The sequence below is a fragment of the Mus caroli genome, unplaced genomic scaffold (genome assembly GCF_978045245.1).
Source record: "Mus caroli unplaced genomic scaffold, Mus_caroli_1 scaffold_20, whole genome shotgun sequence".
Classification (NCBI taxonomy): Eukaryota; Metazoa; Chordata; class Mammalia; order Rodentia; family Muridae; genus Mus; species Mus caroli.
Window position 1 is genome coordinate 37,192,034 of NW_028227275.1, and position 25,467 is coordinate 37,217,500.

Sequence of the window (25,467 nt, forward strand, 5' to 3'; positions counted from 1 at the left end):
TATAGCTGTCTCCTGAGAGGCTCTGCCAGAGCCTGACACATACAGAGGCAGATGCTCACGGCCAACCATTGGACTGAGCGCAGGATCTCTAGTGGAGGAGTTAGAGAAAGGACTGAAAGAGCTGAAGGGGTTTGCAACCCCATGGGAGGAACAACAATATCAACCAACCAGATCCCCCGGAGCTCCCAGGGACTCAACCACCAACCAAGGAGTACACATGGAGGGACCCATGGCTCCAGCTGTATATATGTAGCAGAGGATGGCCTTGTCGGGCATCAATGGGAGGAGAGGTCCTTGATCCTGTGAAGGTTCAATGCCCCAGTGTAGGGAAATTCGAGGGTGGGGAGGCAGGAGTGCGGGAACACCCTCATAGAAGCAGAGGTAGGGGGGATGGGATAGAGGGTTTCAAGGGGGAGGGAGCTAGGAACAAAAAAGCCAGACTTCTGTCTTTCTCCCCCTAAACCTGTTCTTTCTACTATCACTTCCATGATGATTCCAGTAGCTCAAACCCTTGGCATCATTCTCAGTCCTTTCTTCCACACTCGAGCAAATCTGTGAGACACTCACCATTCCTACCTTCAAACTCAGCCAAGAACTAACTTAACTGTTCTTATTCCTCATTAACATTGCCACCATCCTTTACCAGGAGATGGGCAATTGATTTCTAGGCTTCAGCAACCATGCCCAAATGTAAGTTAGATCATATATTTCTTTTAATAATATAGTGATGTCTCATTCTAGTCTCACTGACCTTTGACCTCAACCTCTATACGTACATACCCAGCCACAGGGACCTCCTTGCAACGTCATGAAATGCCAGCATTTCCTCTGCATTCTCTGTCCCTCTGCCTGAACTCACTGTCCCCCAGACAAGAGACAACTTATTCTTGTTATGAGTCTGCTCAAATGTCACCATATAAGAGAAGTTCTCCGAATCACAGTCCCCAGCACAGTACTTTTACGTGTCTCCAGACATACTATACATTCATTTATCTTCCTCCCCCCATACATTTTACTATATTCCATATACTATGTTCCTAGAGAAACAGTGTGTGATACTCATCTAGTGTTCATTATCTTATTATTATTACAGGACAACACAGGGCGTGGGGTATACACTAACAGATTTAGACAGTGTAATATGGTGATGCTAACCTTAAGTAAGATATACAGCAGAGCTGTGGGCATTATTTACTTTGTATTACTGAATCTTTCTACCTGTTGAATGGCAGCTTCTCCCCACCACTCCTCAGGTTCTGGCAGCTGCCCTCTATCCTTTCCTTCTGTCAGTTGACTATATTCGATTTTTCATGGAAGTGTTTCTGTGTTTCTGTGACTGGCTTATTTCATCTGGCAGCAGGTCCTCCAGAGCCATTCGTGTTGCTGCAAATGGCAAGAATACGGTTCGACTCTACGCATCAACTTTATATCTTCTTTCTTCGTCACTGGGCATTTAAGCTGTTTGTGCATCCTGGCTATTGTGAATAGTGCTACAGAGAACATGTGAGTGTGGATATTTCTGTGAGATCTTCATTTCAATTCTTTTAGATAAGTACCTAGAAATGAGGTTGCTGGGCAATAAGCTATGTCCATCACATAAGAAAATATATATATATATATATATATATATATATATATATATATATATCTGGGCTAGAGAGATGGCTCAGTGGTTAAGAGCACTAGCTGCTCTTCCAAAAGACCCAGGGTTCAATTCCCAGGGCTCACATTCAGTTCACAACTGTCTGTAACTCCAGGTCCAGGGGATCTGGCATGCTCATACAGACATATATGTGGTTAAGATATCAATACACACAACAAGATAAATAAATATTTTAGAAAAAGAATCTTGATACAATTTTTCCATAGCAGGAGTAAGAATTTATAGCCCCCACCAGAAAAAACACAAAGCTTCTAGTTTTTCTACATCTGCATCAGAGCATCTTTATTTTTGGAGGGACCATCCTAACGTGTGAGCTGACACCTTGTGGCTTTGATTGGCACTTGTCCTCCGTGATGCTGGCCATGCCTTTTCATACCTACTGGCCATTTGTACCACATCTTTAGAGAAATGTCTGCTTAAGTGATTCCCTCCTCCTCTTTTTTTTTTTCTTTTTGCATTGTTGTTTCCTTGCTATTGAGTTATATAGGTCAATAAATATTTTTGAGTGAATGAATGGATAAGTCTCTAGCTAATAATGACTAAATCTATATATTGTAAAGTGCCTAAGAGAGCCTCAGCACACTGGAAATTACAGAACAAATCACTACTGTAAACCAAGGGAAAGGAGAGACTTTAGTACAGGTTCTCACACAAAGAATAATCACACGGAAGAAAAACAGCTTCCTTCCCCTTTACTTCATAAGCGCGTTGCCATTTCTTTCTTTCTTCTTAGCTCCAATTAAGAGCATCTTGCTTAGAAGTAAGGTGAACATATGTTCTGCTCTCTAATTTAAAATAATCCTCTTTGGATAAAAATATTTTCAGAAACTGTTTTCAAAGTGTGACAATTTATGGCAGGGCTAATAAACATGCACAAACAACACAGTTTTTTAAAAACTAAAGACTCCTTAGAGCAGTCTACGTTCACAGCAGAACTGAGTTAAAAACACAAACACAGCAAGCTCCCACATAGACCCCTACTCCACACTGGCCCCCAGCCTTCCCAACCACTGTCATCTCCAGCAGAGCGGCACATTCGCTGCAGTCTGTGAACCACACCGGCAAGTCACTAGGCAGTGAAGATGTCCAGGGCTTACACTGGGGTTCAGGCCGTGTGTTCTATGAGTCCTGATAGATGTTCGAACCTGCACTACCCCCATAACACCACGCAGAGCACATTCACTGCTCTTCCAGCTCTCTGGGCTCCTCTTTCTCCTAACCATCTCTTAACCCAGCTTCTGGGAATCACTGACTGCTATCTGCCTTGATAGTTCTGCCTTTTTCAGAACATCTTATACTGACGATCCTCTTCACCTATGATGGCTGACCTAGGCATTCTTTTTTTTTTTTTTTTTTTTTTTTTGACTTTCTGATATTTACAGCAATATGCATGCTGTAGTAACAGTATTTCAAACTTTGCATCTTGGACCTTTCCCAGCTTAGCAATAAAAGATACATCCTGGAGGAGATGCTGGGGCAGCCCCAGTGAGCTATACAGTCCCAGGCAGCTAGGAGATCTGCAGGGAAACTCTGGCACCTTACAGTGTGTCCTGCTGCCAAGCGAAGATGTTTAGCAGGCTAGGGGCAGTAAATGCACTGTGGATTTAATGATGTCTTCAGCTTACAGCCAGTTCATTGGGATTGAGCCTTGCTATAAGCTGAGGAACACACGTGATTGGTCCATTAGTATGAACATTTCAGACAGCTTCCCATAGTATATACACTGGGGAGTCTTCCATGCCTTTTCGTGCCTTGATAGCTCACTTGTTTTTAGTGTAGAATGCTAATTTTAAAACTCATGTACCATCTGAAGGACTTCTTGGCTGCTGATAGGTTTTGTCAATTAGGATCAATGCTGCTATAAGCATCCCTGTGTGCAATTTCTATGGAAAAAAATTTTTTTTCAACACATTTGGGCTAGTACCAAGTGGTTAAATGATGAATCATACGTATGGTAAGCATATTTTTAGTCTTGTTAAGAAGCTGCCAAACAATCTTCCAAGGAAAATTATACAAGTTTAGTTATGTTGAGTGCCTCCTTTGGTTCTCAAAACTATCCAAATGTACGTGTGAAATCAGACCATCTCTGTATTTAAGATAGATAATTTCTTACGAATTATAGAAATTCGGCAGTCTTCTGAGGATGACTATGGAGAGGCAGAAGGGCAAGTGAGCCCTCTTCACTTCCAAATATATCAGTAGCCGAGATATCCTTCGTCTCATTTTCCTTTCAGGGACACTCAGCTAGCTCTGCGGCCCCAGACATCCAATTGCACCTCGGAAAGCGGTCAAATTGTCTCTGACTGCACCAGGTTCACTTTTTCAAGGTCAAAGCTCTTCCTCTGGTGCCCAATTATCAGGGGTCCTTGGCTTCCACGAATGGCACCCCACGGGTTTCAAGCAGCTCACGGCAGTCCTCGGTCTGCGGTTGATAGCTGATGAACAGAGACGCCCTGACAGTTCTGAGCATGCGCTGAGCTGCAGGCTGCCGGCCCTCTGCCTCCCTCGTCCCATTTTGCTGGGCTCCCTAATGTTGGTAGAGCACAGCTTCCAGGGTATCTCAGCTTCTCATTGTTGTTGGCTTCCCTACTCGGGAGAGGGTAAAGACATGCAGAAAGCATCAGGAAGTGGAGAATTATAGAATGCACGAAAAGCCTGGTCATATGCCCCGCCCCCTTCCCAGCCTGGCCTGCAGATGAAGCCGCTGTGCTCAACATACCCAGTAGCTGTGCCCACACATCAAGGGCACATGCTCCAGGCGGTGAATGTCATTTCCTATGGCCAGAGAATACTATTCGTGCTCAACTATTATTCATCCTTAAAACAGCTCTAGGTCACTGCTGGCCTTCAACTTTACTAGAAGGAAACTTAGAAGCGGGTAGGTTGAGTGAGTCTCTCAGTCACAAGGCAAGTGAGTGGTGAGGCTGGGGTTTGAACTTGTCTACTCTGGCTTGTTCCTGAATTCTGCACACTGAAGCCACGTGCTGCTCTGCCATCTCGACAATGTCTAGCTCTTCCTGCTTAGCTCAGTGTGCTAATTAGATATCTCGCTCATTACAATTTGCATCCAAAGGAATATTTCACAGACACTTCAGAAAAATCACATTATTTTAGATCCAAATACTTTGACATGCATTTCATGGATCCTAAACTCCATTTCCTTCTGGATGAAACAGACATAGATCAAATGCCCATGTCTGCCACAAGAATAGAACAAGGAGAGGTTTCTAGGGAGCCAACCCCCTGCATCAGAAAAGCCCATGCCAATACTGGCTTCTGCTGCTCTCACTGGATTTTGATTCTGAAGCCGAAGGGGCCTTTCCTTTTGCAGCATCTATGAAAAGAGCTGGTGAAATGGGGAAGTCAGTCCTCTCCGTACTCAGAGCATCTTTAAGGGATATTTCTGGAACACTCTGGAAGCACTTGCTCACGTTTCAACCACCACCACCACAGAAATTACAAGTCATGCCTAAATATTCCTTATGGCAGGTGGCAGAGGCTCTTTGCTTCCCCGCTGCTTGTTGGCTGAGTTTCTGCTATGCGGTGTAGCTGAAAACAATACAAAAGTAGTCGATTTCAACACCCTCTAAGATTCAGAACAGACATTCTAGCGCTCCGTTATACGTATGCATCCAAAAGGCTGCCATATAGCGAAGTGTCTTTAGACAAGTTCACAACGACGCAAGCAAAGAGGGTATACATGAAAATAAAATTCACAGAAGAGCTTCCTGTCAGCCAGCATTCAACCACAGTTTCTTGGCCCATGCCTCACCTGACACACAGGGGTTCCTAAATCTTGTGCACGGTAGGACTGCTCAAATAACAATGTCCCTATTATAGTGCCCAGTGTTAACACGGTACACGATGACTACAAGATATAATCAATTTAAAAACAGGACTTTAAACTGCCCAATTTAGCACCAGCCCTCATCTTCTAGGGCGTAGTACTGACTCAGTCTTCAGAGAATGGTGCCCAGGTACCTGCTGCAGAGAAAGACTCATGATGAATATGAGTGTCCACCTTCCTGTCTGTCCATTCTCACCCAAGCCTGGGTGCACAACCTAGAATCCAATGTGAGGCTCTTTAGTCAGCCTCCAAGACACCTGTGGGGGCTCCACAGCTTACTGCAAGTCTCCGGTCTCTTCCTCTGAACCACTCTGAGTACTCTAAGACTGGAACCTGCCTGCCTTGTTCATTCCGCCTAGACTTAGTCAGCTGACCCGTCAGGGGTCAGGGGTCTTTCTGTACAAATTTAGGAAGAGGACTAAGATCTCACTTCTCATTGACTGAGTTTCTGAACAGAACAAAACCCACAAGGAGCTGTACTTTATCCAGGTACACAAAATGGGCTTGGTGGGTGTGCTACCAGGCACAGAAGTGCTAAAAGAGAAAGTAAGGGCAGGCAAGAGGAGCCCAGAACAAACAAAACAAAACCAACCCTAAGCCTGAACCCCAATCCCAAGCTGTCCAGACCTGCCAGCAGCAAGCAGTCTGGTCCCTCTGATGGCTAGGCTGCAGTTTGGCTCTTGGGACCGATAAGACACCTGCATATCCTTCCGCTATCTGCTTTCTGCTTTTCCTTCCTCTACACTACTTTTTTTTTTTTTTTTTTTTTTGAGCTGGTCCTATTGCAAACAATACTTCTAAGCATTAGAAGCAAGAATGCAAGGTCTTGGTGAGCGAGAAACAACCTCGGATGCCCTGGGAGATGACGTCAGACAGACACAAAGCTTTTACATCTTTTTGTTCTTGTTCTTTGCCGCGTCTTTGATGGGGCTCTCCCCTCTGAGAGCACAGCAGCAGCAGGCACTAAGCCCCTGCTAGAATTCATAACCGTTCTAAACTCCAACCCACAATGGTTATTCTACAGCCTCCCGGCTCCTGCTATTTTGGGCTCATCCCTTAAATGATTTTTAGATGCTAGAAAGAGAGTTTGAAAACAGGATGTTTAAGCCAATTAGCTTACCGCTGGGTGACCTTCAACAAATTGGCTTTTAAATGTCATGGAAGACCCAGGTGGAAGTCACCTCTTCAGTGGAAATAAAGAACATGTGAAGAGACAGTGAGGCTTCCGCTGGTGGGAACGTGTCTTTATCCTTCTGGGATTTATACATTTTCTGATGTGTGATGAATTTTGAAATTGGAAAGATAAATCTACTGCCTCCTTCCCGTCGTCCCCTAGAGCTGAAGACGGAACTCAGGGCCTTGCATTTGCTAAGTAACCTCTCTAGCACTGAGATAAGTCGCCAACCTCAAGTTAAATTTACTTTAGAAGTTCACAGTTTGGACTGAGAATTCTTCAGTTCAGCAGTATGGGAGTGTCGTTTCTATTTGGGGGTACTGTGTGTACCTTTTGTCCTAGATTCCATTTGATCATTATGAAAATCATTGTTTTGCCTTTCAGACAAGTCCCCAAGACTTAGAAAAACTGTAACCTTTCTGACCAGCTCATTCATTCACTCTGCTGTGACATAACTGGCCAGCTCATGCTGCAGGCTTCCTTTCCTGGCCACAATTCTACTCTTTGAGGAATTGCTCTATGGGGCATCCTGCCCGGGCTGCTGTGGTTTAATTACAGTTGGAGACTTTGAGTAGGGAAGTGGGGAGCCTCTCACTTAATAGATCACTTGTGCGGCCAAGCATGAGTAGGGAAGTTCGTCTTCTTCCAGCTTGGCATTCACAAGCTCTGGTGTCTTAGGACACTGCCAGTAGGTTCAGCTTTGAAGTCTAATAAAGCAAATGGAAGTTTATATAAAAACAAACAAACTGGGCATGGAAGCTGACACCTGTAATTCCAGCACTCATGCAAGCTGGAACAGGAGGATTGCTGCCAGTTCAGGATCTGACTGGGTTAAGGTGTGACCCATGGATTTTGGACATCGATGGTCTAGATGTCCATAGGAGGCCCCCTGTGAACATGGCCCACCGTCTTTGAGCTTGCATGAGCCCAAAATAAACCTGGATTCTCTTACCAAAGAAGGATAATTATAAAGAGAAGAATGAATCGCTTATGTCAGCAAAGGAATGCTAATAGAGCTTCCTCCCTCCCTCCCTCCCTCCCTCCCTCCCTTCCTTCCTTCCTTCCTTCCTTCCTTCCTTCCTTCCTTCCTTCCTTCCTTCCTTTTTTCCCTTCCTTCTTTCCTTTGTTTTTCTTCCCAGAGGGTCTCACGCCACAACCCATACAGATCATGAACTGGCAGCAATCCTCCTGCTCCAGCTTGTATGAGTGCTGGAATTATAGGTGTCAGCCACTGTGCCCAGCTTGTTTTTTATAAACTTTCCATTTCCTTATCATACTTCAAAGCTGAGCCTACTGGCAGTGTCCTAAAACATCAGAGCCCACCCAGCCTTGGCCAGGCTGGTGAATGCAAGGCTTGAAGAAGACAGCTTTCCCTGCCTGCTGTGTGTGCTTGGCCACAGGAGTTGCATTCCCAGATATACCCATGTGGGGTTCCTTTCAAGGAAAGACCTGTGAAGGGCTGGGCTAGGCAAAACAACAGTCACCACAGATATCCACATCAAATGCTGGGGGCCAATAGAGTGCTGCCCTGTACCACACAGGGCTTTTGTAGTTTGGGGGAAGGGAGTAGATACTGAGATGAGATTATCCCAGATTATCAGGCTGGACCCAACCTAATAACAAGCCCTTGAAAGGTGTGTGTGTGTGTGGGGGGGGTTTCCAGAGGTGTCTGAGTTAGAGACCAAAGAAAGAGCAGAGGTTTGCTGGCCGAGGCTGGCTTGACCCACAGCTGACTGGGAGGATAGAGGAAGAACATCAGGTCAAATGTTATAAACATCTGACTATTGCCCTCTGCTGACAGCCACCAGGAACTGGGGACATTAATCTTACAACTCCAGCAACTGAGTTCTGCCATTCAGAACCAGCAAAGAAACAGACAGACCCTCCCTGAAGCCTGCAGCAAGGAGCAGAGTTCCCAGATATGACTCTGTGGAGCCCGTGCCAGGTTCTGGTTCGGAAATCGATACATTTGCCATGTTCCAATCTTAAGAACATAGCCAATTGTTACAGCAGGCACAGGGAATGAATACACACGGGCCGGCAGGAACTACTTTGCCTTTTAGGTGCCCGGGGATAAGGAAATGCCCCTGGATCTGCACAGAACAAGCTAATGGGGGAGAAAGCTCTCAAAGGGTAGCAGGAGATGCATTGCTTAAGATGAAAGGGGGTCCAGGGCACCTGAGTGAGTTTCTTGCTATGGCTGAAAAATTAGACTGGCACTGCACATATTTGTTCATTGAATAGCTACCATCTGGGGTACACAGAGGGCTCAGGCCCAGGGCAGGCAGGTGAGTTAAAGGAGCCGTGATGCCTTGTGTGTGGGGACTAGAGGGAACATAAGCATGCCAGAAGCTCTTCAAGTCAATTTGAGTTAAAGCAAGGCACCGGGCGAACAGTTCTAACAAGAGGCTCAACGAAGCTGCAGGATCATCCGCCATTTCTGCCTGGGCTACCAGGAGAGCAAGAAACTGGAAGATAAAGTAGGGGGTAAAGGGGAAACCTGGAAAGGTACCCAAAAGAATACAGAGAAGGAGAGTGGAAACTAAACTGCAGGAGAGAAAGGGCGTGGCCTCGTGGAGGCTGCCTCTTTCCGATGACATTCCAACTGGATCTGCCGCGCACAGATGCCCCAGTTAGAAACTCCTGCTCATCCACCCCACCCCACCCTTTGTCTCCTTTGAGGCAGACAAGGTCATCCATTTCAGATCAATCCGGACAAGAAGGAGCGGACATCTCTTTTTGTCGCGGAAACAGCTGGTGAGACAGGAAGGTGGTGGAAGCCCTGAAAGGCCTGAGGTTGTGGGTACAAAACCTCCCAAAGGAAGAGCAGAGACGCTTGTCTTCATGGAGGGCAGAGTGAAAGAGAGCCCACGTAGAGCCCTAGGGACAGCTTCAAAACTCTACGAGGCTAAGCATAGAAAGAGAAATGAGTTATCCTTACGCAGCTGCAAGACCACGCTGGGGCTAAGCACAAGCCCCCAGTCTGTCCTTAAAGCAAAAGATGGGGCAACGGTCTCAGCAGCCTGCCAGTCACCTGAGATACTGCCTGAGGGAGGTCAGTAGCCCTGGCTCTCATGTTCCTGGTACCTTGGGAGATTTTTGTCTTCTTTCATTCTAGGCCCCTTCCACCCAAGGTCCTTCTCAAAGCTACAAATCTCACTTCCCACCAGTTCGATTCACATTCTGCCAGGGCATATACATTTTAACTCTCAGGTTCTTCACTACTCAGAAGTGGCCAGGATTTTGTGAGTGTTCCATAGCCTCAGTAATGGTGTCAGGCCTTGGGACCTCCCCTTGAGCTGGATCTCACTTTGGGCCTGTCGCTGGACCTTCTTTTCCTCAGGCTCTTCTCCATTTCCATCCCTGTAATTCTTTTAGACAGGAACAATTATGGGTCAGAGATGTGACTGTGGGATGGCAACTCTATCCCTCATTTGATGCCCTGTCTTCCTGCCGGAGGTGGGCTCTATAAGTTCCCTCTTCCTACTGTCAGACATTTCATTTAAGGTCCCTTCCTTTGAGTCCTGGGAGTCTCTCACCTTCCAGGTCTCTGGTGTACTCTGGGATCCCCCTAACCTCCTACTTCTTGAAGTTGCCTGTTTTTATTCTTTCCGCTGGCCCTCGGGGCGTCAATCCTTTTTGACTGCCTTCCAAAAGACCCAACAAGCAACTGAAAGAATCAGATGCAGATATTTGCTCCCAACCTATGGACAGAAGCAGCTGACCCCTGTTGCTGAATTAGGGAAAAGCTGTAAGAAGCTGAGAAGGGCGATCCTGTAGGAGAACCAGCAGTCTCAATTAATCTGGATCCCTTAGATCTCTCAAATACTGGACCACCAAACAGACAGCATACACCACCCGATATAAGGCCCCCAACACACATACAGTAGAAGACTTCTGGGTCTGTGTTCTTTCAAAGATGATCCACCTAACCCTCAAGAGACTGGAGGCTCCAGGGAGTTTAGAGGTCAGGTGGGGTCGGGAGTGGGGCATCCACGTGGAGACGGGGTGGGGTGGGGAGGAGATCTTGGGTATGGAGCGGTCGGAGGGTGGATGGGGTGGTGGAGAATGGAATATCGAATGTAAAAAATAAAATTAAAATTAAATTAAAAAAAAGTGGCCAGGTTTTGCCCTCACCGGGTTGAGAGCCCCCTCTTGTGGTGAGAGTGTGTAATTGCAGCGCGAAGAGCCCCAAGTTGAACTTGATTCCAGTTATACCAGGGTCCAAAAAGAGAAAGGCAAGACATCTTGTGAAATAAGTTCGTAAAAAAAATAAATAAATAAATAAAAAACGCAAAGCAACAAAAAGGAATTGTAACTGGGGCCTACATTAAGGCAAAGTGTAGAGTCTTGCCTGTACACTTGGGAATGAGACTTGATCATAGTCTTCCTAGATAGCCGGCCGGCTGTTGAGAGTCCGTACCGTGTGAGTGGATGATACCGCCTGGGCTGGACCTTGAATTTTTTTGGCTCATAACATGCCTCACCAGTAGTCACAACCATGTCTCTTTCTTCCACCCTCCTAAATGCCTTCTGAAAGCCCCCTCCTTTTTCTCAGCTCAACTTGGACCAGTCCCCCTCCGTTCTCTCACCCCCTTAACGTCTCCTGTCTTCAGTTCATATTGATATCTTCCTATTGTCCTGCGAGTCCCAGTCAGTCAGCGCATGCACACCGGCTTTGACTAGGAATGAGGCTTGAGGTACCATAGAACACGGGATCAGATCACCTTTAAATCACCCAGCCCTTCTTCCACTTTGCAAACATTGCTTGGGTTTCAATGAAATGTGTAGCACTGTGGTAAACACTAGGAATGTGGACTGAATAAAACAGCCAAGGCATTTGCGCCTATGGGATGTAGACTGAGGAGTTTCCAATACAAATATATACTTTGCGCTCTGAAAGGGGCCCGTGAAATAAGCAAAGTGAGGATGCTGGAGACGGGAGGATGAGTATCTAGTTATCTGGGGAGGGAAAAGCAGCCAGATCAAGGGACCAGCAAGTTCAAAGGTCAAAGGTCCCAGGGTGTTTACCAACATCCATAATTTACTGTTGTTTCACAGACATTTGTATATGCTGTATTGATGCACATATGTGAACGGGAATACACAAGCAGGAAATATGGAGATATATATTAATGCATTATCAGAAACAATGTGAAGAAATCCATGTTGGCGTGTTATGCTTTCAGACAATGGAGTGCTTACAAATGCATCCGAGTCCCTAACCAGATGCTGGGTTTCAGGGACAGATTTCAGGTGAGTGTCCTGGTTGCTCTGTATTGCTGTTGGAAGTTTGGGCTCATGGGAACATGCAGGGCTCTACAGCTTAACATCTGTATTCAAAACTAATGACGTAATGCCCCTGCCTTCCTGTTTTTGCATATGGAACTTCAGAACCAAGACTTTTTCTTTTCTTGCTACCACGGCTATTTTGTCACAGAAAGTAGTCTGGGTGACCTGTTGTTGTTGTTGTTGTTGTTGTTGTTGTTGTTGTTGTTAGAAGAAAAATCCTAATTACTCCAAGCTATGTTATGAAGTTTTGGAGGCCAAGAGGTTCCATACAATCTTTTGGTGCAAAAGAAAACAGAAACAAACAAAACAACAACATCAACAAAACTCTGTGTACCAGGAAATGGCAAATCGGAAACACTTCAGTTTGAAAAAGAATCTGATATAGAGACAGACGCAGGCTCTGTTTTACTCAGCTAGGCGCCTTGGTAGCCGCTCTGTGGGAAGAGTGGGGTTTGGGTTTCTAACAGAGAGGTGGCGATACACTGCCTGATACATTGTATCTTTCTCTTCAGCAAATTCAAGCCACAGAGCAAATGAGAGCAGCCCAGCTGACCGCTCAGTCTCACACACAAAGCAAAGATGTCCTGCATGAAATCAGTGCCCACGGAGTTCAAACGCACACCTAGAGTTTGCTCCAAGCAATGCGTCCCTCCAACTTCTCCCACGGAGGAGTTTAACAGGCCCAAGCTGTGAAGATGAATTTACAAAACAACCCGTTCTTATCTCTAGACGAGAATATTATCACATTAAAAAAAATCAGTGTCACTTTGGAATTTGAAACAGATACGCCCTCTAGCTGTTAAAGTGAGTTTTGTTTATATTGCATCTTATTCCAGAACAAAACTTTAAAAATTAGGAAATAATGTATTCATCCTGTAGAATCTAACTTGGCAGGTTTGATTTAGTTTTAAGGTCATGGTTGAATGGTAGTTTCATTTTTACAGAGTTTATATTATCTAAATATAATAAAATTTTATAGAATCTACCAGAGTAATAGGATTTATAGAATATAAATTCTGTAAAACAGAAAAGATACTTTACAATATTAGAATTTGTAAGTTTTAAACTTTGTAAGAAGTCCTTTTTTTTATTATTTAATTTTTATGCCTATGGGTGTTTTGCCAACATGCATTCCTGTGCACAAACAAGTGCAGTACCCAAAGAGGCCAAAAGAGGGCACTGGATCTCCTAGAGCTGGAGTTTCAGATGGTTTCAAGCCACCAGGTGGATGCTGGGAATCAAACGTAGGTCCTCTGGAAGAGCTGTGCAGCTGTGCAGTGTGGTGAATTTGTGTGTGTGTGTGTGTGCAATTGCACATCCTTCTATCTATAAATAACAGGATGCTGTCGTCACCCAAAAAAACAATCTCTCCTTTCTAGCCCATACTCCCTATTTACCCTGTTTGTGGCTCCCATTCCTGTCCCTCTCACTGTAAATTAGATTTACTTATTTCTGAATATCATAACAGTGGAATCTTACATTAATATTTGTTTGAGTCTGACTCCATTGGATCAACAAATACTTTCAAAGATTCCCTTATAGTGCTGCATTAAACAGCTCCTCAAATTTTTTTTTTTTATTGTGGACTAGTATGTTGCTGCATTCAATTTTTCCATCCATTCATTCTCTCACTAATGGAGATCTGGGCTGGTTCTACCGTGGATAGTGTTTCTGACAGATCTTAATGGAGGTGAAGACTGGGCTAGATGGAGATAAGAAATGAACTGATCAAGGAACAGTGGGAGAGAGGGTGGGGTGGGAGCTGGTAAGAGGACTAGGGCACCTGCTCTGACAGTGTCTTCTAGATACGGCAGGATGTGGCACCCATCGAACCTCAGCAACATGGTTTCCTAAAGAAGACTTAAATAATGGCTGCAGTCGTTGAAACACTAATGGGGGTGAGGGAAATTTCACAAAGCCCCACCTCTAGATGAAGAACTGTGGGTAGGCAAAGGATTTAGGGGGAGGGAGAATCAGTTTTCTCCAGGTATTAATGGCCTGGTCAGCCTGAGACACATGCATATGTGAACAACACTAAATGTACTCAGAAGGATATGTGTGTATGTATGTGTGTATGTATGTATGTGTGTGTGATTGTGTGTGTGTGTGTATGTATGTGTGTATGTATGTATGTGTGTGTATGTGTGTGTATGTATGTGTGTGTATGTATGTATGTGTGTGTATGTATGTATGTGTGTGTATGTATGTATGTGTGTGTATGTGTGTGTATATGTGTGTGTATGTGTGTGTGTGTGTGTGTATGTATGTAATCATAGAAGATGAAGTCATGAATCTGAGAAGGGATAGAGGGAGGGAGGAGTTGCAGGAAAGAGAGAGAAAGTCAGATAGGAATGATCTAAAAACAGTGTATTCACGTATGGAAATTCTCAAAACTTATTAAAAGTTTTTTTTTTTTAAATTAGCTGAGAATTCTAAGTTATCAGCATAGATATTTTTACACATTGTTGGAGATACGTTATTGCAAGTTCCTGGCAGAAACAGAACACATCTTTGTTGCACTCTAGAAAGTGTCTGCCTCAGAATTAGTGAGTATCCAGTTCAGTCTATTCAGTTCAGTACAGTGATAATGGGTGCACACGCATGTATAGAGTCCCTGATGGGCTTGCTGGCTTTTCTGGTGAAAAGGGCTCTTTCCCACTGTCTCAGTAAACAATGGCAACCTCTGACCCTTCTCATCGGGGCATGCTACTGAGCAGAAAGCAATAGAAGTGGGTGTCACCCATGCAAATGCCTCACTCAGACAAGAAATTTAACCAATGATTATTATTTACGATGCACAGCTGCAAAGTCATCCAGGAAGGAACTTATTCAAAGATCTCCTTTGCACACTGTTAGCCAAGGTAAATATTGTAATTACCGTATGTTGACTCTTGAATGACACAGGTATTATCTGGATCTGTGCAATTCACCTGTGCTGATAGATTCTTAGCTCTCACCTATGTTTTCCTAAGCCCTCACTACTTCACCAGATAAATGTATGTTTTCCCTCACATTTCAGAGGAGGAATCAGGTTGAGGGCATTGGGTAAAGTCAACTCATATTCTTAGTATCTAGTGGAGCCAGACTTTGACCTGAGATTGCCACATTCCAAAGACCGTTCATGCTTTTACCCCAAGACAACAGTGAGTTAACATAGCATGGCTCCTACATGTAGAAGACATATAAATGCAGATGACTCTCCCATGATGTTGAAGACCTCAAATACCTCTGTTCCAAAACACCAGCACACAGACTCCACAGATTTCCATCAGCACAGAGCCCTTTCAAGGAACTTAGGTAGACAACAAAGATGTGTCTGATGTGCTGAGAGTAACAGACTCCAGTGATGTTCTGCGCCACCCCAGCCAAAAACATCTCATTTTTTGTTTTTTTTTTCTACATTAAAATAGCATTATTTTGATTGTGAGCTTTTTGTCACTGCATTTCAAATGAGACAGCTACTTTAAAAATAGCTTAGAATGGAAGGAAGGTATTTTTAGGTTGGAAACACAGGTAGTGACGAGCTCAGATCCTAGTGACAAGGCTTTGAGTATGAGCTTTCTCGATTCATCCTGGTTCTGTAGTAAGAACATCCGTGGAAAAGTCAGCTCCCTTCACAGCATGGCAGTGTCTTCAGGATGCATTGCACAGGTACGCAGGTGACGGTATGGAGACTATCTGAGGGAGATGTTGTTGAGTCCAATGTTTTGCACGTGTCCTGAGAGGACATCGTTTCCATGATTTAAGTATTCAGAACTAAGCAAGGTAACAACAGGTAAGAGCGTTCCATCTGTGGGCAATTACCCTGCTTAGAGACAGTCCAGGTTTCTTCTGAACAGTAGGGGATGATAGAATGATGGAAAGGGGATTCAGAGACGTTTGCACAGCTGTTTTCCAGTGCATGGGAGGAGCCTAGCTATAGCAACGAGTTGTTCACTCAGCTTTGAGACCTTCCTTACACCAGAGGGTCTCGACCTGTGGGCCGCAGCCACTTTAGGGATCCCATATCAGATAGCCTGCATATCAGATATTTACATTACAATTCATAACAGTAGCAAAAATACATTTATGAGGTAACAACGAAATGATTTTATGGTTGGGGACTACCACAACATGAGGAAATGTATTAAAGGGTCCCAGCATTAGGTGGGTTAGACTATAAAGGGCAGACAAACGGAATGGATGTCCACCCTGAGCTGGACACCATATGCCCTCCTGATCACCTGTCTGGGAAGGTGAGCGGTGAAAACAGGGGGTATCTAAACTAGCAATTGTCTTCTTCAGAGACATGCTATCTGGGTTCTCAAACTTCTCCACAAATGGGTGTTTAATTCCTGTAAGTATTAGGGTTTTACAGCAACTGACCCAATCATTGCCAGCGCTTCAGAGCTATTACCTCAGGGCTCGAGATGATTCAGCGATTGAGAGCACACTGGTTGCTCTCCCTGAGGACCCTGGCTTTATTCTCAGCACCCACATAGCAGCTCACAACCATCTGGAATGCCAGTTTTGAGGGATCTAACACCCTCTTCTGGCCTCTGTGGGCACTGTATGGAAACTGTGGTACACAGACACGCATACAGTCAAAACACCCGAATACATGAAATAAGAATGAACAAATCTAGAAAAAAGTTAACAACAAAGTATGATAATCTCCATGTAGACAAAGGTGTAGAGAGATAAGGAGCTCTCACTGAATAGTGACATCCTTGGGAAGTATAAATGGTAGAACAATTTGGCAGATACTTTGGCAATACATATGAAAATTTACCATTTTAACAAGACCCTTCAATAATTGAATTATTTTCCTCCTTCTCTTCCTCCTCCATCATCATCATCACTAGCAACATTAATATGTGTGTGTATGTGTGTGTATGTGTGTGTGTGTTTGTGTGTGTGTGTGTGTGTGTGATAGGCACCCATGCTCCAGAAATCCTTATGGAGTTTAGGGGGACATCTTTTGGGAAATGGTTCTCTACTTCCACCACGTGGTTCCTAGAGATAGAATTTGGGTTGCCAGGCTAGTCAACAGGTGTACCTCCACCCACCGAGCCAGCTCACTAGCTCTCCACATTATTTTTGAGAAGAGATGTTTTCACTGAACTTTCAACTCATCTTTTCAGCTAGGCTGCCTAACCAATGAGCTTGAAGGATCTGTTTATCCCCACTGCCCTATCCCCAGTGCTGGGGCTATAGCCATCATGGGTCTTGTTGCGGTGTGAGGGATCTGAACACAGAACTTCAAGCTTACACAGTGAGCACTTCACCCACTGAGTCATTTCCCAAGTTTTATTGCCAGAAGTTTTAGAAGTAAGTAACCTGAAGATGAGAGAAGCTGTTTTATGGTTGCTTTCGTTCACATTTTGGTGCTCATTGGTGAGTTGGGCAGTTTCTCTGTGCACTCTGGCTGTCCGACTTTCTCTTTAGGGAATTGTTAGGTTCTCTGCTCATTTATGGGCTATGACCTCGATGTTATTCATAAGAATTATATAACCTGGCTACATAGTGAGGCTGCGGTCCACTTAACTGTAAGATTTTGTATATGATTTAGGCGCCCGACTAATCTTGCCTAACGTTGAACTCAAAGTGAGAAAAATGTCTATGTGGCAAAACCAGAAAACAATAATAGTCCACTTCTGTATTTATGATGGATCACGAATTGTTACTCAAGAAGAAGTGTTAGTTAATTTTCTTACTGGGGACTCTGATGCAGTAAATTGGGTCTTTCACAGGAAACCTTAAAATACAGCAATTATTCAACCATGACCCCAGATTTGCCACCATCAGGATGTGTCTCCTACTGTATATCAAGTGGAAAATATGAAATCAATTAAAATACATCAGTATGTCACTGATAAGACATATTTTCCCCTGGTCAGCAAAGAATGAGCCGCAGCCTCCCAAATGGTCACTGTGTTCACATGCTACATTCTGAAGTCTTGGGTCAGACATAGCAAAGCAGAGACATGCTGGACACGACTCTAAGATGGACAGCCTGTCAGGGTTTCTACAGATGCCTCCAGAGGCAGCTTCTATCACGTGAAGGATTCTAATGCCCAGGCTGAGTGAGTGACCAAGTGCAGTTGTGCATCATTGCTCTGTGATGGACCCAACATCACTTCCTTTTTTAAAGCCCAGATCTGTACACTGAATCTAATCCCTAGAGGTAGGACGCATCTTGCCCTCAATAGTTGCTTTAGTTCTTCAATTATAGTGTAAAATGAATGGTGACAGATTGCTTTATTCCTTCTGTGTCAACCGAAACACCCACGGGGTACATAATTTGGTGATCAAAGCCGTAACTGAAGGAAGTTCAGGAAGGCTCCAAAAGACAGTCTGATATCTAATTTGCAAAGGCAGAGCATAGAAGGGGAATTAGTGAGCATTTAGCTAAAACGTTCTCAGGGGCAGGGACCCATGGTAATAAATAAATGGGATCATTCCAGCTTGAAGGGAGCCACCCGTGGGAGACTGCTGCCTTACATTGGGATCACAGCATTCCATCGACCTAAAAGCAGAGCTGTCTCTGGAATTTCTAGGTCAACAAAAGATGCAGAAGAGATACTGAGGCCTAACAAAGTGAGGGGCTCACAGGCATCCTTGAGACGTGGTTAAGAATACTCTAGGCTTACAAATTAAGAGTATCTAAATCTTGACTGCTGTAGCTGTGGTAATGATTATTCACACATCATGAAAAACAGCTGAGACAAATATCTAAGTAGAATTCCCACAATCACCATGATAAACTATGGGTTTATTCAACTTCACACAGAGAATCTATGTCCAACAGTGTGGGCTTTTATTAAATGTATTCAGTGTATAAATATAATGTAACCGCAGGGAGAAAGATATTTAATCTGTTTTTTTTTTTTCATGTGTTCTGAGAAAGACTTCATTCAACCTCTCCCAGAGGTGAATTACTGAGGACCAAGAAAAAAAAATCCAAATCCATCACAGATTATATTAACCAAACTTTAGATAAGGGACTTTTATTCATCATCTCCCCCTGCCGCCTCTTCATTTCCTCCATTCCCCCAAACAGAAAATGTTTGTAACATGGACATGACTGGATGGAAGGCTTATTCATCCATGATGCTTTTCCTTCTTCAAAGAAAACTATGAGTCTACCGGAGAGATTGACGAGGCGGGTTAGGAATAGAAGCACATGATTCACCCCGAGTGATTTTAGCGCAGCTCCTTCACCATGATGGAGAAGTAGAAGCCTGTTGCCTTATCTGGGTTTTGCCGTAAGAAGACCCTTGGCTTATCCTTTCTAGATACTTTGTGGCCTTCTGTCCAACTCATATCAGTGATGGGTGTTGTGTCCCACTTGGGACAGGGGTATTTACACAGTTAATGTCAAGTTCATATATAGATGTTGTTTAAGTCACTCTCTGGTCGTCTCTTGTCTGTCTGAGCTCTGATGTTCATGTGAGGGGTTTGTGCTTACATTTCTGAATGTTTCTATAAAACTGCTGACATCTCACCACATTTATTTACAAGGTTCAGGCTCAGGACTTCAGGACTTTCTTAGTTATTTATTCCTAAAGCATTGTTTCTGTGTAAAAGCCCCCTTTTGGTATAAGTGGAGTATATGTAAGCACATGTTTGTGTGTGTGTACATGTGTGTTGTATACATTAATAAATTACTTCTGTATTATGAATATTAACTGTCTCTCTCTTTTCCATTCTTTCCCTTTCTGCTACCTATGCCTTTTGCATAGTTTCTCCTCTCCTGAATTCTACTAGATTGAGTAGCTTCTAGTTCTTCTTTCCTGATCAGTCCATGAAAATCAGGTATTTTGTTGCTATTGTTTTTGTGGCCAGTTTTAAAATGTTTTAAAGACCAACTCAAAGTTTACTCTCTAGAGTAAAACAAACAAGGACCTTAGACTCCTCTGTCTCCAGCTCCTGCTTCCCATGGCTGTTGGTGTGTCAGTTCTACCTTGCTTTAATGCCTTCCCATCAAAGGCATCATTGTTACCCACTCTTTGCTTGAATGAAAAGACGTATCAACTGCTTTCCCACTCAACCCCCTGACCCTTCTGAGCTCTATCGCATTTCAGGAAATGTGTCCTCTGTTGTACGTTAGTATTCAGAAAAGTAAAATTAATTGTTTTGTTTCTTATACACTCTTTCTTTTTAAACAATATTCCCTTGTATGGAAGGCATGGAATACACACTAAGGGTGTGTGGTGTCTGAGTGTGAGCGAAAGCTGTTCAGGACCATGAGTTTCAGGTATGTCCTCAGCCATGCAGACAGCGCCCTGATAGACTTAAAACAGTTCATTGCAACAGATAGGCTTTCTTATAGCCCTTGTTTGTCAGTTGCCACCCCTGACACTCAGACAGCTATTCCTAGCCATTAGTTTTTCCTATTTTACATTTCATATGAATAGAACCATGCAGCAATTGCTCTTGTTTCTGGCCTGTTCAATCAATACAATGTTTTGGAAGATTGCTGTGTTTATCTGTAATTGTTTTTCTTCATCCCATATCATTATCACTCTGAAGAGATAGTTTAAGAGGGTATAGAATTCTGGGGCAATCATTGTCTCCTCATATTTAGAAGAGATGATGCCGTTGTCTTTAGTCTTCATTATTGCTGAGCAGCTCTATCCTGGCAATGCAATTACTTCTCCTTTGATGACTGCTTCCTGTGGTTATTTACTTTCTCCCCTCTAGGTTTAAAATATTTCCCTTTGTCTTTGGAGTGCTAAAATTCCGTGTTGCATCATGGTGCCAGTTTGCTTCAGGGAATAGTTAAAGCATGCACAGATGTCAATGTCCATCCCCAGTCTACAGCCTTATGACCCCTTCCTTTAGAAGCCGACCTCAGAACCGCAGACAACTGTCCTGGGAGGAGAGGTGTGGACTCCCTCATCAGTTCATAGAAGAATGAAAAGAACCATGGGGTGCTTAGCTCATAGGGTTTATATTGTACATCTAAGACTTACATTTCTCTGCACACACAGGTCAAGTCCTGACTACTTGAATATATGGGAATCCAGGAGGGTGTCTGTCTCTAGAGCTAGCAGCTCCCAGCTGCTACCATGGCTTGTCTTCTCTGGCTCCTCTGAGCTTCCACTTCCTTTCTTCTACCCACTGACTTCTTGTTTTCTTTATTTTTATATGTATGGGTGTTTTGACTGCATGCCTATCTATGCCCCATGTTCATGCCTGGAACCATTAAAGGACATCAGAAAAGGGTATCAGATGATGCCTCGGGACTGGAGTTACCAGTGGTTATGAGCTGTTGTGTAGGTGTTGGAAATCAAATCTGGGTCCTCTATGAGGACATCCAGTGCACTTAAACACTGAATTATCTCTCCAGTCTCTTTTTCTTTCTTTTGATCTCAATGATCTCATGATACTAAAAAAAAAAAAAAAAAAAAAAAAGTTAGAAAAGGTTTAACCAGTTTTTATAACTCTGTTTGGACTTTGTCTGCTGTCCTGCTAGAAGCAGACCCATTTCACTAACTTTTCTGCCTTTACCTAGGCTTGTGAGTGGTCAACAGTCAGGTCTTTGTAGGCAGAGACTTACATCCTGGTCATTGCTACCACAGCCAATGCAAGCAAAACCACCTGCTCTATAGTGCACTGGATCTAATGCTGCACGATCTGTATGACTGATGGGCGGGGCTCACTGATGCCAAGTGGACTGCCCACACCTTTGCCTTGGACCCAACAAAAAGCTGATTTGTCCTTTAAAAATGGTTATTTCTTTGTCCTAAGCAAGCTGCTCTTTAATGAGGGCAGTTAGAATACTATTGATTTCCCAACAGCCCTGTTACCACTCACCAGCTATTTTATACTAGGCCTCGAAGACTTTTTTCCTCATCACCAAGAGAAAGATAATAAAAATTCTTACCATAGAGCACCATTGTGAAGGCAAAATATGTGGCTGCATATTAAGCAGGCAGCCCCCAGTAAAGCCTCACTAATCATTAGTATTGTTAAACAATGTGAAAATATCATTTACTTAATTTGCATACCCAAGAAGCAGATAATGTATAAGCTGATAATCTAGCCACAGTGAAAGATGCATTTCATGAAAAGGAATAAAATGGAATAGCTAGATATAACAATGCAGACTTTGCATATGCTGGATATAAGGGCAAACCCTGACATGTAGTGCTTTGTAAGTCTACGAGTGGATGCCTGAAACCTTGAACAGTGACATTGCACTTATTACATTTTCCTTATACATAAATACTATGATAATGGATGCCTTAGCTATCAGGTGCAGTTGGGGGTTAGCATAGGAATAACTAATACTAAAGCAGGCCTATAATAATATACTGTAATGTATATGAATGGACTCTCTGTCTCTTTATCTCTAAATAGTCCAATTCTTTTTTGTACTGCATCTTATTTTCAGAGCATGGATGACCATAGAAAGTAAAACAACGCATAAGATATTACTCTATGTAAAGTAATTATTTTCAAATACTATTCAACAAAAACACCATGTTCAGGCTTAGAGAGATCGTGTAAAAGCAGAAAGAAATTAACATGGGGAGATACAGCAATGAGCGATGAGGCAAGGTCCTGTCTCAGTGAGTAAGTCAGTGCGTGGAGAAAGACCACACTGGAGAGTGTATTTTGCAGTGACTGGCTTTTGTGAGGGTGTGACTCACTGCAGGCTCATGACAAACAGCCCAGTGTTTTAGGGAAAGGTTAATATTATGACAAGGTCGATGCTATCAGTCTATAGAATGTGTCCTGGGTGCTCAGGACCAGCGTAAAGCAGTGACCTCAGATGGAGAGTAGAATGAATCCTGCCACACCACACCATCGAAGGACATTTCATAAAGAACATCTGCCTCCAACCTCAGAGGCTCCCTGGAGCCTCAACAGCAGGTGATGTGGGGATACGGATGGCTCTGTCCATCTTATAATTTACTATTTATGGGTCTAGGAGACTAGGGTATTGGTGACTGGGGCTGCTACAGTAATCTCTTCTGCTATCAGAAGTGAGAGAGGGGAAGGCGATCAGTTTCCCAACTTAGGCTTTTCATTATTGTCCCCAAGATGCATCAGTTGTAATCACTTGCTGAGCTCAAAATACAGAGGACGGTCAGTCCATGCACACTTAAGAAGTAGGTGGTCACTACAAGGCCAAATCCAACACTAGATTTCAATCACAGCAAGATTGTACCTCTTCTTGTAAATATTATCAGTACTTTCAAAGCACTTCAGATTTTTACTGGCTCTACTTCTATTCCTGCTTTAATTAAGTTAATGATATAAGGATGACAAATACACATATGCACATACATGCATTATAAACGCCTATACTGTTCTGTTCAAAGAGAACAAACTAACCTGCCTAAATAAAAACTTAAAATTTACTTATTTATATATAACTTAAATATTATTTATTATTTTTATGTGTATCATCTATGGAGGCCAGAAGAGGGCATCGGATCCCCGGCGACTTGGGTTACTTGATTATAAGCTGCCGTGTGAGTGCTGGAAATCTAACTCAGGTCCTCTGGAAGAGCAACAAGTGATCTCAACTGCTGAGTCATCTCTCCAGCTCTGGCGATCTCAAATGCTGAGTCATCTCTCCAGCTCTGGTGATCTCAAATGCTGAGTCATCTCTCCAGCTCTGGTGATCTCAACTGCTGAGTCATCTCTCCAGCTCTGGCGATCTCAAATGCTGAGACATCTCTCCAGCTCCTCAAGTAGAAAATTTTAATTCTGAGCTTACATTTATGACAGTGCTCTTTTATAATACTGGCTTTAAAAAAAAACAAACAAACACGGAAGTTAAGAGCCAGTCTGACAGAATGGTATTGGTATTGAGCAAAGCTCTAGAGAAGCCATTACTTAACATTCACTATCACTATTAATTCCATACAAGGTTGCTTCTACAATTTACTTTATTTCTTCAGAAATGAATGGTTTGGTTTTTTGAACGGAAATCATCAGATGATACATAAAGCTGTCTGCTAAGGTTTGCTCTGGCCTTTGGCTGCCCCAGGCCAGGCTATTTCATTTGTAGATTGAAGCCTTTTTCACACAAACCTCAAGCCCATCTTGGCCTGTAAACTTAAAATGACCCATATTGAGAACACCCTAAATAAGATGGACTACAGGATGTTGCTTACATTGATTTCTATCATTGTCAATAAATTGAGATAAAAAAGTGTAGCCAGCTCCAAAGGTCACTTTTCTACCTAGATTGACTTGTTTTCCCCATTTGTAAAAGTGGTCTTTGAAATTAAAAAAACAAAACAAAACAAATTGCAAGTGAATGTCCTGTCTCAGTAGAAAGGGGGAGAGCATCAAACATTCTTAAAGGCTGCAGTGCACAGCTGCCCTGCCACTAATAGTTTCTCAAGACACAATTTAAAATACAACGTCTATCCTCTGAAGTGAAAACATTCCATTTAATTCAGAAGTAAAATAGTTACTGTGTGGGTTAATGTAATTACATTTTTGCACGGTTACCAAACCAGGGCAGTGGTTTGATCAGCTTCACCCAGTGCCTGTGCATAGAGAATATATCACTCCCAATTTAACTGATGACCTAGCTTTAATTTTCAGCCCACTTTTCTAGAGAGACTGGCCTGTCCATTAAGACCAGATCACTAAAGGACCAGCAGCTCCACATCCGATGGCTTCTGACACTGTGGTACCCAGCTTGCCCCAGGATACAGAGTGGACAGGAAGCAGGGCCTTCTAGCATTGATTGTTTCCATAGTACCCAGCTTTTGTTGATGTGAAAGTCACTAGGACAGAGTGTGGAGAAACAGAGGGTAGCCACCCTTCAATGCGGCATTCACTGAAGCTGCAGGCGTCTCAGAGGTCCAGTCTCCCACAAGCACAAACACAAAAATGTGACGTCCCAACCCTGAGTCCCAGAACTCCTGTTTGAACATTCGCTCTGACTTCTGCACTTCTGATAAGTACATCTCAGTTTCAGAAGGACAAGCAGAAGAGTGATGGACCTCACACCCAAACACAGTCTGAAGAGGGGGCAATTTAATCTCTGCAGCAATGCTCTGAACCCAGTGACAACAGTAATGGACTCAACATCAAATGACAATCTCCTCTCAAGAGCTTTATGAATATTAATAAATCCATTACAGTGCAACAGTTAAAAACAAAAGCCTGTCTTCGCTTTTGAGCGGTAACATTTCTGACCTACTAGAGGGCCATTTCCTCTCATTTCCACAGGTTATGGCATGGGCTCACCTTTATAAATGAGGTTAGGAGGTCGTGCGATCTCTGCGTGCTCCTGAGCAGTTGACCACAGGGAAAGCCCCATGACTTCAATCTGTCAGGTTCTAAGTAAATAACCAATGTGTGCTTCATTCCGTGAGAGTTGGGACGAGATAGGTGGTGCTGTCTCCCAGACATCTGAGTGGCTCTTGGATGAAAATCAGAAAACGAGCTGGGCAAGATGAGGGACCCTGGAACCACAGAGCATTGCTGATGGAAGATGGGAGCCACTGCTATTGAAGACAGAACACTGTTTCT

The 25,467-nt window shown here is 43.5% G+C and overlaps 1 protein-coding gene across 4 annotated transcripts in view; it reads right to left on the minus strand.

The window, feature by feature from the left end:
- Apba1 (amyloid beta precursor protein binding family A member 1) overlaps window positions 1-25,467 on the minus strand; it is a 192,682-nt gene that overhangs the window by 79,829 nt on the left and 87,386 nt on the right. Inside the window, exon 1 of one of the 4 annotated variants that reach the window (XM_085834257.1) lies at window positions 1,219-1,322. The exons of the other annotated variants lie outside the window; for them this stretch is intronic. The gene's annotated coding sequence lies outside the window, so the exon portion shown is untranslated. Of the gene's footprint in view, window positions 1-1,218; window positions 1,323-25,467 lie in introns of those variants that run through there. 4 annotated transcript variants of the gene reach the window in all.